The sequence below is a fragment of the Sapajus apella genome, unplaced genomic scaffold, assembly GCF_009761245.1.
Source record: "Sapajus apella isolate SASKATOON/1434 unplaced genomic scaffold, GSC_monkey_1.0 scaffold146, whole genome shotgun sequence".
Taxonomy (NCBI): Eukaryota; Metazoa; Chordata; class Mammalia; order Primates; family Cebidae; genus Sapajus; species Sapajus apella.
In genome coordinates this window covers 1,121,344-1,136,053 of record NW_022437086.1, presented here as the reverse complement: position 1 = coordinate 1,136,053, position 14,710 = coordinate 1,121,344, and the positions used below count along the sequence as shown (strand labels likewise).

At 38.6% G+C, this 14,710-nt stretch overlaps 1 protein-coding gene and 1 long non-coding RNA gene across 4 annotated transcripts in view; one reads left to right on the top strand and one right to left on the bottom strand.

Moving 5' to 3' along the window:
* The window catches only part of LOC116540925 (putative protein FAM157A), a 29,119-nt gene extending 19,893 nt beyond the window's left edge, over nt 1–9,226 (top strand). Inside the window, exon 3 of one of the 2 annotated variants that reach the window (XM_032264750.1) lies at nt 8,631–9,226. The gene's annotated coding sequence lies outside the window, so the exon portion shown is untranslated. Of the gene's footprint in view, nt 1–1,189; nt 1,450–8,630 lie in introns of those variants that run through there. The other variant, XM_032264751.1, reaches the window with a different exon arrangement.
* The window catches only part of LOC116540927, a 54,956-nt gene that overhangs the window by 17,587 nt on the left and 22,659 nt on the right, over nt 1–14,710 (bottom strand). The window contains exon 2 of one of the 2 annotated variants that reach the window (XR_004264643.1): nt 10,824–10,854. This is a non-coding gene — a long non-coding RNA (uncharacterized LOC116540927). Of the gene's footprint in view, nt 1–7,387; nt 7,878–10,823; nt 10,855–14,710 lie in introns of those variants that run through there. The other variant, XR_004264644.1, reaches the window with a different exon arrangement.

The window sequence follows — 14,710 nt, the reverse complement described above, 5'->3', positions numbered from 1 at the left end:
ATGGCTAGTTGCAGAGTCTAGTGAAGTTAATAGCATTTATTGATGACCACTCAGTTATAGAGCAAGTCATCCTCAGAAAGCCAGAGGAGGAATGCACCTGTTTTAAATTAAAAAAAATTTTTTTTGACACACAGTTTTGCTCTTGTCACAATGGCATGATCTTGGCTCACTGCAACCTCTGCTTTCTGGGTTCAGGGATTCTCCTACCTCAGTCTCCCAAGTAGCTGGGATTGCAGGTGTGCACTTCCCCGCCTGGCTTATTTATTGTATTTTTAGTAGAGACTGGGTTTCACCATGTTGGCCAGGCTGATCTCAAAATCCTGGCCTCAAGTGATCTACTGGCCTCGGCCTTCCAAAGTGCTGGGATTGCAGATGTGAGCCACCATGCCGGGACTTAATGTTTGTTTATATAGGTTCTTAAGAATAGTGTTGTCTCTTATAAAGGCTTGTGATCAGTTTGTGACAGGCTGTTATTATTTTTCTGTGTTACTGTTTTTTTTAACAAGAATTTATGAGTGCACTATTATCTTTAAAGCAAAACTTACTTTTGAACTAAGAATGCTTTTTGTTCTGAAAGTACTGGTACATTTTTATGAGTTTTGGGTCTTCCTTTGGTTATTAACTTGTTCCTGCAACCATAAATATTTTATAACCAAAAATGCTCAATTCCCTAAATATATAATCCAAGAAATAGAATGTGTGTGTGTATGTGTGTGTGTGTGTGTGAGAGAGAGTGAGAGAGAGAGAGAGAGAGAGAGAGAGAGAGAGAGAGAGAGAGAAGGTCTAACTCTGTCATCCAGGCTGGAGTGCAGTGGTGCGATCATGGCTGGCTCACTGTGGCCTGCCTCAGCCTCCTGGGTAGCCACCATGCCAGCTAATTTTTATATTTTCTGTAGACATGGGGTCTCACTATTTTTCCAGGCTGGTCTTGAACTCCTGATCTCAAGTGATCTTTCTGCCTTTGCCTTCCAGAGTGCTGGGATTACAGGCGTGAGCCACTGCACCCTACCCAGATTTAACTTTTTAAAAAGCTTTTATTTAAAGTCACTGTGGTTAAGATGCCTCTGAAAGTTTTTCATTTTATGTCTGAAGACTATGTTGAGTGAATTTTTGCACAAGTTGTAAAATGTGCATCCATGTTCATTCTATTTCCTATGGTCTCCAATTAATTGTCCTTTCTTCCGTTTAGAAACACACGGGCTAGTGGGCTCTGTGTCAGTTTGCATTTCCAGAACAATGGCGCCGAACACTCCTTGCTCCAACTTTAAGTGGTGCAGCAGGATGGCCACCAGAGGGCACTTGTCTGCTGCCAGCGTTGTGAGCTTGAGGACACTGCAGTGCCCTCGGTGGCCATAAGAGGGCGGGTGAGCCTAGCTTTTCTAATCCAGAAGCCTCAGAGTCCCACCCACTTGCCTCACTATGAGTGAGAACATGCAGTGTTTGATTTTCTGTTCTTGTGTCAGTTTGCTGAGAATGATGGTTTCCAGGTTCATCCATGTCCCTACAAGGGACACTAACTCATCGATTTTATGGCTGCATAGTATTCCATGGTGTATATGTGCCACATTTTCCCTGTCCAGTCTATCATCAATGGGCATTTGGGTTGGTTCCAAGTCTTTGCTATTGTAAACAGTGCTGCAATGAGCATTCGTGTGCATGTGTCCTTATAATAGAATGACTTATAATCCTTTGGATATATACCCAGTAATGGGATTGCTGGGTCAAATGGAATTTCTGTTTCTAGGTCCTTGAGGAATCACCACACTGTCTTCCACAATGGTTGAACTAATTTACACTCCCACCAACAGTGTAAAAGTGTTCCTATTTCTCCACATCCTCTCCAGCATCTGTTGTCTCCTGATTTTTTAATGATCGCCATTCTAACTGGCGTGAGATGGTATCTCACTATAGTTTTGATTTGCATTTCTCTAATGACCCATGATGATGAGCATTTTTTCATATGTTTGTTGGCCTCATATATGTCTTCTTTTTTTTTTAATTTTTTATTGCATTTTAGGTTTTGGGGTACATGTGAAGAACATGCCAGATTGTTGCATAGGTACACATATGGCAGTGTGATTCGCTGCCTTCCTCCCATCACCTGTATCTGGCATTTTCCATGCTATCCATCCCCAACTCCCCACCGCCCGCTGTCCCACGCCTATTTCCCCCCAGTAGACCCCAGTGTGTGATGCTCCCCCCCTGTGTCCACGTATTCTCATTGTTCAACACCTGCCTATGAGTGAGAACATGCAGTGTTTGGTTTTCTGTTCTTGTGTCAATTTGCTGAGAATGATGGTTTCCAGGTTCATCCATGTCCCTACAAAGGACATGAACTCATTGTTTTTTATGGCTGCATAGTATTCCATGGTGTATATGTGCCACATTTTCCCTGTCCAGTCTATCATCGATGGGCATTTGGGTTGGTTCCACGTCTTTGCTATTGTAAACAGTGCTGCAGAATGATTTATAATCCTTTGGATATATACCTAGTAATAGGATTGCTGGGTCAAATGGAATTTCTCTTTCTAGGTCCTTGAGGAATTGCCACACTGTCTTCCACAAGGGTTAAACACTCCCACCAACCGTGTAAAAGTGTTCCTATTTCTCCACATCCTCTCCAGCATCTGTTGTCTTCAGATTTTTTAATGATCGCCATTCTAATGGGCGTGAGATGGTATCTCAATATAGTTTTGATTTGCATTTCTCTAATGACCAGTGATGATGAACATTTTTTCATATGTTTGTTGGCCTCATGTATGTCTTCTTTTATAAAGTGTCTGTTCATATCTTTCCCCCACTTTTGAATGGGCTTTTTTCTTGTAAATCTGTTTTAGTTTTTTATAGATTCTGGATATTAGCCCTTTGTCAGATGGGTAGATTGCAAAAAATTTTTCCTATTCTGTTGGTTGCCAATTCACTCTAATGACTGTTTCTTTTGCCGTGCAGAAGCTGTGGAGTTTGATTAGGTCCCATTTGTCTATTTTGGCTTTTGTTGCCAATGCTTTTGGTGTTATAGTCATGAAGTCCTTGCCTATGCCTATGTCCTGAATGGTTTTTTCTATATTTTCTTCTAGGGTTTTTCTGGCGTGAGGTCTTATGTTTAAGTCTTTAATCCATCTAGATTTAATTTTAGTGTAAGGTGTCAGGAAGGGGTCTAGTTTTTGCTTTCTGCAAATGGCTAGCCAATTTTCCCAACACCATTTATTAAACAGGGAATCCTTTCCCCATTGCTTGTTTGTGTCAGGTTTGTCTAAAATCAGGTGGTTGTAAATGTATGGTGTTGCCTCTGAGGCCTCTGTTCTGTTCCATTGGTCTATATCTCTGTTCTATTACCAGTACCATGCTGTTTTGATTACTGTAGCCTTGTAGTATGGTTTGAAGTCCAGTAGTGTGATGCCTCCAGCATTGTTCTTTTTGCTTAGAAGTGACTTCAGTCTGAGCTTTCCTTTATGAGGTGACCCTTTGGATATACTGGGGTCAGAGAGCTGCTTGAGGAGACAGTCTGTCCATTATAGGAGCTCAAGTGCTTAGCTGTGAGCTCCATTGTTCATTCAGAGCTGCTGGGCAGGTATGTTTAAGTGGGCTGCAGCAGAACTGATAAATGCCTTTTTTCCCAGGTGCTCTGTCCCAGGGAGTTAGGGCTTTATTTATGTTACTGTCATTCTGCTGCCGTTTTTTCAGTGCTTCCCTGCCCAGGGAGGAGGCAGACTAGCCACAGTCTGCCTGCAGAGGCTTTGCTGAGCTGCTGTGGGCTCCTCCCAGCTGCAATATTGAGTTCCCTGCAGTCCTGTTTATAGGGATATAGTTAGAACTGCCAAGGCAATGGCAGCCCACCTCTGTAATGGCGGACTCTCTCCATAATGGCAGACTGCCTCAGTAATGGCGGATGCCCCTGCACCACAGAGCTGGACCATCCCAGGTTCAGCTGTACTTGCTGTGAAACTCTGAATGCAGAGCGTTTCAAATTGTTGGTTTTTTTGGGGGGTAGGACCTGATCAACTGGCTCCCTGACTCAGAACCCCCCCCCCCCTTTTTTTTTTTTTTTTTTCCACTTGAATGGGCAACTCTGTCGCCCAGGCATTCCAGTTGCCTGTTGAAAAGGCCCTGGGATCTGTGTGATTTCCCATGAGGTGACCAACTGCACTGGCTTAAACAGCTGCGCAGATTCGTGGCACTTTTTTGCCCGGGAATCTCCTAGCCTGACTCCTTGTTTCACTCCCCTTTTTATAGTTGTTGAATCAGTTGAATGGGTGACTCTGTCTCCCAGGAGCTCCAGTTGCCAGCTACAGTGGCGCTTGGACCTGTGTATTTTGTGCAGAGACCAACCATGCCAGCTAAAACAGCCATGCTGGTGACCCGTGAGACTCCTCCACCTGGGAATCTCCTGGTCTGTGGGTAATAAAAATCCGTCTGGAAATGCAGCAATCACTAACCCGCTGCACTTTCGTTGGGAGCTGCAATCCTGAGTTGCTCCTAATCAGCCATCTTGGATCTATACATGCTTCTTAAATGAATCATGCAAGTTAACTGAATTATACTATGAAGCAGTAATTTGCTTAGCACATAATTAGTTTATTACGAGCTAAAAAATGTAAGAAAATAATTCATATGGGTATATTCAGGAGGTAATTATTTGCATAAACCACTTCTTGTGGGAGAAAATGAGAGTTTATAGTAGTATCTAAGTAGGTTGACATTACAAATAGCATTAGTTGATTTTATTGTTTGCCAAAAAGCTAAAGATAAATGTATAAATTTAGTTATTCTAAAGAAGAGGGAAAAAAACCTTGTGAGACAATAATTGTTGAATGAAAACTCACACATAGCTAACTAAGCAGAAAGCTGTAACTAAATATACTGACAATTGAAGACACAGATGGACTGAAAGACCAGTGATTACAGAAATGATATCTGTGAGGAAAAAAACAGGTGGCAATAAATCATTTTTAAAATGTGAGGATGAAGGGAGAAACAAAAAAGCCTAACTGGTCAGTTAAATATATGCCTCAGCCAAGAAAGAAAAGAAACAACATCAAATACAGTAAAGTTCACTTTCGTTTTTCATAGCCCTAACAATACAGGTTAATTAATACTTATGCTATAGTTTTTTAAAAATACTTCTGTGATACAGAGTTTAATTTTATTACTATAAGACATTCAATTAGTTAACCATGGTCATCTACCACTACCTGAAAGAACATTATTAGTACAGAGAGGGAAAACTAGAACTTTCCATCAACTTTCCACCTAGAGAAAGAATTGGTCGCCAGAATCCTAAAGAGTAATGCATGGCTTATAAAGGCATATTTATTAGAACATGAGTTGGGGCTAATAAAATATTTAAGAAATTTTAATCTAAAATTCCGGCTGAATGATATTAGAAAGTATACTGGAACCCTCTTTGCTACTGATAATCTATTTCTAATTTATTTCTTTTTTATTTATGGCATAAGTTCTCAAAATAACACATCAAAACATATACATCCTTAAACATTAAAAATAATATAAATGTAAGCAATATTTTTAAAATGCAGTTATCATGCAGCTATAAAAAACAATGAGTTTGTGTCCCTTGTAGGGACATAAAAGAATCTGGAAACCATCATTCTCAGCAAACTGACACAAAAACAGAAAATCAAACCTTACATATTCTCACTCATAGGTGGGTGTTGAACAGTGAGAAAACATGGAAGTAGGGAGGGGAGCATCACACAATGGGGTCTGTTGGGGAGCACTATGGGAGGGACAGTGGGGGGTGGGGAGGTCAGGGAGCGATAACATGGGGAGAAATGCCTGATATAGGTGATGGGGTAATGGAGGCAGCAAACCACCTTGCCATGTATGTACCTATGCAATAATCATGCGTGATCTGCACATGTACCCCAGAACCTAAAGTACAATTTAAAAATGCAGTTATCATTAGATACATTATGTATATTATGTTACATGTTATATAAAAATTCATTTATCTATTTACATATTAAACAACTATTAAGGCTGAATTTGGTATTGCATTCCTGTAACCCCAGAACTTTGAGAGGCTGAGGCAGGCATATCACTTGAGCCCAACAGTTAAAGACCAGCCTGGGCAACAAGGCAAAAGCCCATCTCTAAAAAAATACAAAACTGAGCCAAGCAAGGTGACAAAGGCTTACAGTCTCAGCTACTTGGATAGCTGAGGTGGGAGGATCACCTGAGCCCAGGAAGTGGAGATTACAAGTGAGCCAAAATCCCACCACTGCACTCCAGCCTGGGTGACAGAATGAAACTCCATCTAGAAAAAGCAACAATTACAATGCTTCTTACTTGGAAGACTGTACTCCAGGTACTCCGGGATACACACAAATATGTCTATGACCTCCAGTAGCTTGTAGTATACAGGAACTTCAAATGATTATTTAAACAACTAAATATAAAAATTTCTGAAATGTTAATTTCCTAATGTAATATAAAGACTTTGAGTGGATATTTTAAATAAACTACAATGACAAAATTATGGTGTTAAAGTCTTACCATATTGGTGTTAAGACTCTGCTTATGTAACTGGTTATTTGCAGTAAAATACATGTTATTCATTAGATGAAGTGTTTTGTATATACCCTTTATCAACAACTTACAAAACACAAAAATCCATTTGTAATACAAATTTTGGTAACAAATTTAAATTTCTACATTTCTACAATTTATATTTTTAAAGCAGATACAATCTGTTTATGTTGCCCAGGCTGTTCTCAAACTCCTGGGCTCAAGTAATCCTCTTGCCTCAAACCCCCAAGTAGCTGGGACTACAGCTGTACATCACCATACTCAGCTAGTTTTCTACAAATTTTAATATTATTTTAGTCTCACCACAGAACTAGTATAAGTAGGGAAAAAAAGTCTCTCCTAAAAACTATATGATACCAAAATAATAAGTGTCCAAAAAAAAGCTATATGCTACGTGTTGTACAGTTTTGCCAATAAAAGGTACCAGGGAGATTCCATGATAACTACAAGTAATTTGATTCACTGAAGATATATACAGGCATAAATATTATGAGAGTAACACTAGTCTGATTTAAAAGCCAACATTAATATTTATCCAAACAAATCTTAACCAAATTTTATATTTCCTTTATTGGGGAAAGCGTTTTCTAATGTGCTTCTCCTGTCATAATGTAATTTCCAGTTCATTTTCTTTCAGCCTCACCCTGTCACAGTACTTAATCTTTTGTTAGTTGACAAGGTTAAACAAATTTTTTTAAATCAGCTAGCCATGTTTATGCTTTTCTCTGACCAACTTTGTATTACCAACATAAAAAAAGATAAACCACTGCTAAATTTTAAAAGTAAATAATATGCAAAACTTGACTGAGAAAATTAATTTTACAAGAGGCCACTTTACCTTGGTGGTAACAGTAAAGTTGTCATCATCTGTCTTAGGGCATGGATCAACACACACAGTTCATGGGAAATGCTTTAGAGCAAAAATATACAATGAAAATTCCTTACAAATTTTTAAACTGCCGGTTCATATTCAGCTTCTCCCTCCAAAAAACAAAACACAATCTGGAAAAAGGTCAGCTATCTGTACATTAAATAATGTTTCTTGATACAGTTAAAATATTGCCTCTGTTCTAAAAATAGATTTTGGTTACCTATTTTTGCACCTCTACCTGTCTAAATATATACAATAGTCAATGAAAACTGACCTTGAGCTCCATAATGAATAGTGACAGCCAATATATACCAGAGCCTGATGATAATTTACCCTGACAAATTATGTATCCTGAAGTTGTAGTTAAAATTCAACTAATAAATGACATAACTTTTGTTACCTAAACTGGAAGAAACCTGATGACCTAAAACAAGGTAGAAAGACCCATTGTTTCTTGTCCATTATCTAACTCTGGTTAAAAGACTAATCTGTGTCACTTCAAATTGGCAGTCTTGATTCCTCAACATAGATACCACTTAAGAAGGTCCCATTGCTTTCCTTTGTCCCAAAACAGTACAGGAAATCACCTGCAATATTTGAAATGTGTGACTGCTAAGTGCACAAAACTCTTAACAACAAAGGTGTATGTATTCTTTGAGAATACTCTTCCCAGAAAGATCAATACATTAACAGCAATAAAAATTCAATTACACTCACTATATCCATCCTTTTTCAGGTCCACATTAGGAAGCCCTTAAATCTTTCACAGGTAGGGCTGGGCGTGGTGGCTCATGTGTAAAATCCCAGCTCATTGGGAGGCCAAGGTGAGCAGATCACTTGAGGTCAGGAGCTCAAGACCAACCTGGCCAACATGGTGAAACCCCGCCTCCACTAAAAATGCAAATATTAGCCAGACGTGGTGGCAAACACCTGTAATTTCAGCTATTAGGGAGGCTAAGGCAGGAGAATTACTTGAACACTGGAGGTGGAAGTGGAGGTTGTGGTGAGCTGAAATCATGCCACTGCACTCCAGCCTGGGTGACAGAGCCAGACTCCCTCTCCAAAAAAAAAAAAAAAAAAAAAAAAAAAACACCTTCATAGGCACTCAGAGATCCAAGAAGAGAGACTGCCAGAAAAACAGAGTCCTGGTAGTTGTACCTCTTGTTTCCCTAAGTACTATCTAAATATCTTTCTTCCTATGGGTTTCCAGATTCCACTTGTGCAGGGCTCCATGGCAGTCTCCAATCTTCACTCTATGAAAGCACAGATTCCTGAAAGGATGGCCTCACATGACCAGGAGTGGCTCTCTACATCCCTGCTCCTGAATAACAAGCTAACTGGAGTCTCCATCAACTGCCCCAACATAGACACACCTCCAATTACCCAACTGAACTTCATGACGGATTGGCCATTCAATCATGCCCCTGACCCAGCCTCCGTGAACATTGGAAGGCCAACAGTGAATTACGAAAAGAGGAGGAGGTGAGGAGGCACCTGTGCTGGGCTACAGATCTATGTAGTTCAGCAATCTCCAGCCCCTAGTACTCAAGAAGCTGTAAGCCACCACTCTGTAAGACAGAATGGAAGCACGTGATACCACATTTCTATCTGCTGTAGAGACTCTTCCCAGTGTCTCAAAATATTTTAGCATCTTTCAGTAAAAATCTTCAAGTTTGTCAGGTATTGATCAAAAAAGGCAGCAACCTGTTTAAAGCTCCCTTGAACCCTCTATTTTAATGTGCCTTTGTAAATTCCCAACATGATGTGTTCATCTTTGTAATTTATTAAACTTGTCATAAACTCCAATATTTTGATCTCTTACTGAAGAATTCGTATTCCTATCCAATAAAGTATTGTTTCTCTTCAAAGTTGGCCTTCCCTGCTTGTTCCATTCTTAGCCACTGCCATTGGGTTCACCAGTTAATTTCATTCTCATTCTATCCACTGGGTGTACCAGACTCACTCCCCCTTTGTATCATCATCATCGTCATCATTATCTGAGACAGAGGCTCACTGTCACCAGGCTGGAGTGCGATGGCACAATCTCGGCTCACTGCAACCTCCACCTCCTGTGTTTAAGCAATTCTCCTGCCTCAGCTCCCAAATAGGTGGAACTACAGGTGCCCGCCACCATGCCCAGCTAATTTGTTTTGTATTTTTAGTAGACTGATTTTCACCATTTTGGCCACGATGGTCTGGATCTCTTGACCCCATAATCCGCCTGCCTCAGCATTCGAAAGTGCTGGGATTACAGGTGTGAGCCACCATGGCTTGGCTGTAATCTAAGCTATTTGGGAGGCTGAGGCAGGAGAATCGCTAGAACTCAGGCAGCAGAGGTTGCAGTGAGCCTGGACTTCACCGCTGCACTCAACCCTGGGCGGGAGAGCAAGACTCTGTGAACAACAACAAAAAATGCCCATATAAAAAAAGAAAGGTGAGTACTGGGCTTTAAAATGAGTTTAAATCTCATTTCTGCTACTTCCTATGTCCAAAAAGGAAACTATCCTAATCTGTTTGAGTCTCAGTTTCTTTATCTAGAAAAACACTTGCCAGAATGTTTAACACATGTTGAAGTACTAGTGGTTATTTTAATTAGTCCTATGATTCCTTAAAATTCTGAAATTCTGCATGCTTTTGATTGTATAGGAGAATTGGGGATACATAGCAGAATTTGAAAAAATGATAGAACAAAGAAACATGAAAAGCAGAGAAGAACTCTTAAAAACATCAAGAGAAGGTTAGGGAAATGTCATGGAAAAAGGAGAAAAGACGACTAAAAAAAACTATGTGGAAGCAGGCAGAAATACTAGCCTAAAGGGAAAGCCAAACTGGGAAGTCAAATAATTGCTCTCTAAGACTTGTCTAATCTTGGTTTTGTAAAATTTACAATCCTATGGCCAAACCTTTACACTGCCCTAAAGCCTTTGATGGTAAAGATAAGATATTGGTTACCACTGAAATTGTCAAATTTATTCAGACAAACTCTTAAACCAACCTCATTTCTCAAAATAACCTTAAATGAGAGTTAACAGATAACTAGATTTGACTGTATTCATTAATCTGATTCTAACATATATCTTGATCCAGTTGCTGCACGGATCTTTATCCATTTAGGCTGAGGAGCAAAAGAAAGATTTGGAAGCCAGGCAGGCTGATGGTTTAACTGCGAATCAGCTACTTTTTTAACTATGGGGTCATGAGCCAATTAATTAACCTCTCTAAACCACAGCTGCCTATTTAATAAACAGTAGGTTATAAGAACACAGATGTTGTGATGGCTTTGTGAGATAATGCATAGCACATAATAGGGTGGTTAGCCCAGAATACAACACTTAACAGATACTAGTTTCTTCCATCGATATTTCCTTAGTTAATATAATTTTTTAAATCTGTAAAATCCTACCTGTCTGCAGATGCGTCAGAACTCCCAGGATCTATTAAAGGAAAAGGTAAAATGCATTGTAAATCAATAATATACAGAATATTGAAAACATAAGAAGGCACAGTCATGCATGCCTGTAATCTCAATTACTTGGGAGACTGAGGCAGGAGGATCACTTGAGAAACCCAGAAGTTTGAGACCAGTTTGGAAAACATAGCAAGACTCTACTTTCATTAAAAAAAATTATGCACCCTTGTATGCATGCTTTAGACCATTTTTCTTTCAAGTATAGAACTGATGCTTCCTCTGGAAGCATACCTGAGACCTTATTAGAATTAATATAAATTATACCTACTGGTATGTGACTAGTACAGTAAGAACTCTTATTTCCCTTACTTTGTATTTATTAAATGCAAAAGAAAAACAAAAGGAAAAAGTATATCTTAAATGACTACATTTAATTACCATAGAACTTTAACTTTTTAACTAGTCAAAAATATATTCACTGTATTATTTGAACTATATGATGCTTCTGAAAAAAGTAAAACTATGGAGATAGAAAAGATCAGTGGTTGGAGTTGCTAGGGAGAAAGGGAGAGATGAACAGGCATAGCATCGAGAAGTTTTATGGCAGTGAAACTGTTCTATCATATTAAAATAATAGATACATGTCATTATACATTTGTCTGAAGTCACCAAATGTGCAGTATTAAGAATGAAGCCTGATGTCAACTATGAACTTTCAATGGTTATAATGTGTCAATGTAGGTTCATCAGTTGTAACAAATGTACCACTTTGATAGAAAATACTAATAATGGGAAGGGCCATGCATGCTTGGGAGGCATGGAAAATAATGAGAAATCTCTGTACCTTCCTCTCAATTTTGCTGTGAACCTAAAACTCCTCTAAGAAATAAAGTTATTGATCTAAAAAAGATACTGATTGTCTATGCATCCCAGAATTTCCAGAACAAAAACTAAAATGAAAAATAAAAGATATTCACTGAACCTGTTATTATGACCTATTTAAGCAAGACATGGTGACCGCCAAATTTGGAGATAATTAAAGACCAAAGTAATAGCATGTAGGCATTATTTCTCAAATTGGAGTATATAAAATATGTAAAATGAATAAATTTAATTGCATGCTCAGGCAAGAAAATATTGATAAAATGATTATTTTATCTTATTTCACAATTCTAAACAGTGATTTAGCACAATATGAAAACTAGATTATTCATGTAATGAAAATAAAAGACAATTTTTATTCTAATTTTAACTCAAATTATTAGGCTTATTTAACAATTTTACTGAAAGGCTAATGAGATAGGGACAGACTGTAATTACCTAATACTGCTATGGTAACTTACAAAGAAATGCCTGTTAGTCACCAAAACTCAAAAAGGTAACCAGCATTGCAACTAACGATGGATCATACAACAGAAACTAGTACCAAGTTACCGTATATTATTTGCTGTTAAAATGAAATTTTAAAACAACACCAAAAATTAAGTTGGGGCTAAAGCTTTTGTGCAGAAAAGATTTCATATAACAGGCAAAAGACTGACATCCTTAGAAAGGCCCGCGTACAAGGCTGGCCCCTTGGCCGGTATTTAGGAAATTGAAATTGAGAGGGTTCCCACCATTCCCTGAGAAAATGGCTAACTGTGTCTAAATTGTTTATAGAAACAATGTGGTTACTCTGAACAGATGCTTTCCTTCTGGGAGTCTGCAATTTGGGTACATGTGAGGGAGAGTAACCTCCATTTAAAACACTTGGGGACTGAGTCTCTAATGAGATTCTGGTACTGGCAGACATCACTGCGCATGTGTTGCCAAAATGAGAGGCTGGAGAATTAAGCAGATCCTAAAAACTCCACAGGAGAGAACTCCTGGAAACTTGTGCCTGGTTTCCTCCAGACTTGACCACATGCACCATTTCCCTCTAATTTTGCCTGTACCCTTTGATTGTAATAAAGAGCTGAGTAAGATTATTTTCTGAGTCCTGTGAGACCTTCTAGTGAATCACCAAACCTGGGGGTGGTCTTGGACACCCTTGGCACAAATGCATCATATAAGATTTTTATTAAGTTGATATATGTGGCTGTCATCAGGTGGTTATTTCACAGAACAACTTTCACTAATCTGTTTTTCTTTTGTTTTCTTTTTTCTCCTTGATATTTGACTTGGAGATTCTTGTATTTCTGTATCTAGCTGAATAAAGCCATTGATGTAGAAGGATTATTTGAGCTCAGAAACTCTAGACCAGCCTGGGGAATATAGTGAGACCTCATCTAAAAAATACATACATACATACCATTAAAAAAAAACTGCTAAGCATGGTGGTGTAGTCCCAGCTGTAGTGAGACCAGCCTGGGGAATATAGTGAGACCTCATCTAAAAAATACATACATACATACCATAAAAAAAAACTGCTCTAGACCAGCCTGGGGAATGTAGTGAGACCTCATCTAAAAAATACATACATACATACCATAAAAAAAAACTGCTAAGCATGGTGGTGTAGTCCCAGCTGTAGTCCTAGCTGCTTGGGAGGCTGAGGTGAAAGGATCATTTAAGGCCAGGAAGCAGAAGTGGCAGGGAGCCAAGATTGCAACACTACACTCAAACTGGCAACAGAGGGAGACACTGTCTCAAAAATAAACAGATAAAATCAATCAATAATTGTATATCCAGCTAGATGTAACCACACATGACTATGGTCCCAGCTACTCAGGAGGATGAGGTAGGAGGACTGATTAAGCCCAGAAGTTCAAGGCTACAATAAGTTGTAATTGTACCACTGAATAAACACTGTATTCTAGCCTAGGAAACATACAGAGACCCCATTTCTTAAAATAATAACAATTAATTAATTATTTAAGTAACTTGTACAACGAGAGAACTCATTCAAGTAACTTCTATATTTGGAGAAAAGCATATGACCACTGAGTAAAGTACAGCAGTCTACTACTGATCATAGAGTTCCTTTCACTTGCTTCTAATGTTTTTTTTCTTAAAAAACTGGAAACATGGTTCATGCACTGAAGCAGTTCATCACAGAACAAGTCACAAAGTCAAAAGAACTGCATCCAAAGTGTAGCATGTGTAATCTGCTGCTCCCTGCAAATAGTCGATTTGGTCATAAAGTCAGAAGGACTTTTAACTTAGTGTGTACATATGCAAGTGCAAGAGCACATGTATGTGTACATGTGTATGTGTGTGTCAACAATGACAGATAAAACCATTTTGCTTATGTAAGAATATGTAACATAACTTGTACTTCTCACAAAGGAATAGTTTTTCTGTCTTCTGCACTCAGTAGGTATCTCCAAAACATAATCTCCAGTTTGTATGGGTGCACGCTGGTTCAATTTTACAGCTCTTTTTGCCATTTACTTATGGTACAAGAAAGCGACTGTTGAGTTCCCAGTTCTAAAGATACTTTCTTGTGACAAAGATTAATATGTAATACAGTTAACCTGTGAACAGCAAGGGTTTGATCTGCAGGGGTTTACTTGTATGCAGCTTTTCTTCTGCCTCTGAGATCCATAGACAGATGAAGACCTTTGTCAGGATCCACTTACATTTTATGAAAAGTCAATATATTTTTCTGATGATTTGCTTTCTAACAGCTTCATTTCTCTACTTTGTTGTAAGAACACAGTGTATAATAATGCAGCACAAATAAAATAGGTTTTAATGGACTGTTTATGTTATCAGGAAGGCTTCCACTCAATGGTGGATTACTAGTAGCTAAGATGGGGAAATTAAAAGATATACTCAGATTTTCAACTGTACAGGGATTAGAGTCCCTAACCCGCACATTATCCATGGGTCAACTATAATTATTTATTTACTAAATACAAAAAAATTATTATAAAAATGAAATAGAAGATCCCTGTGTA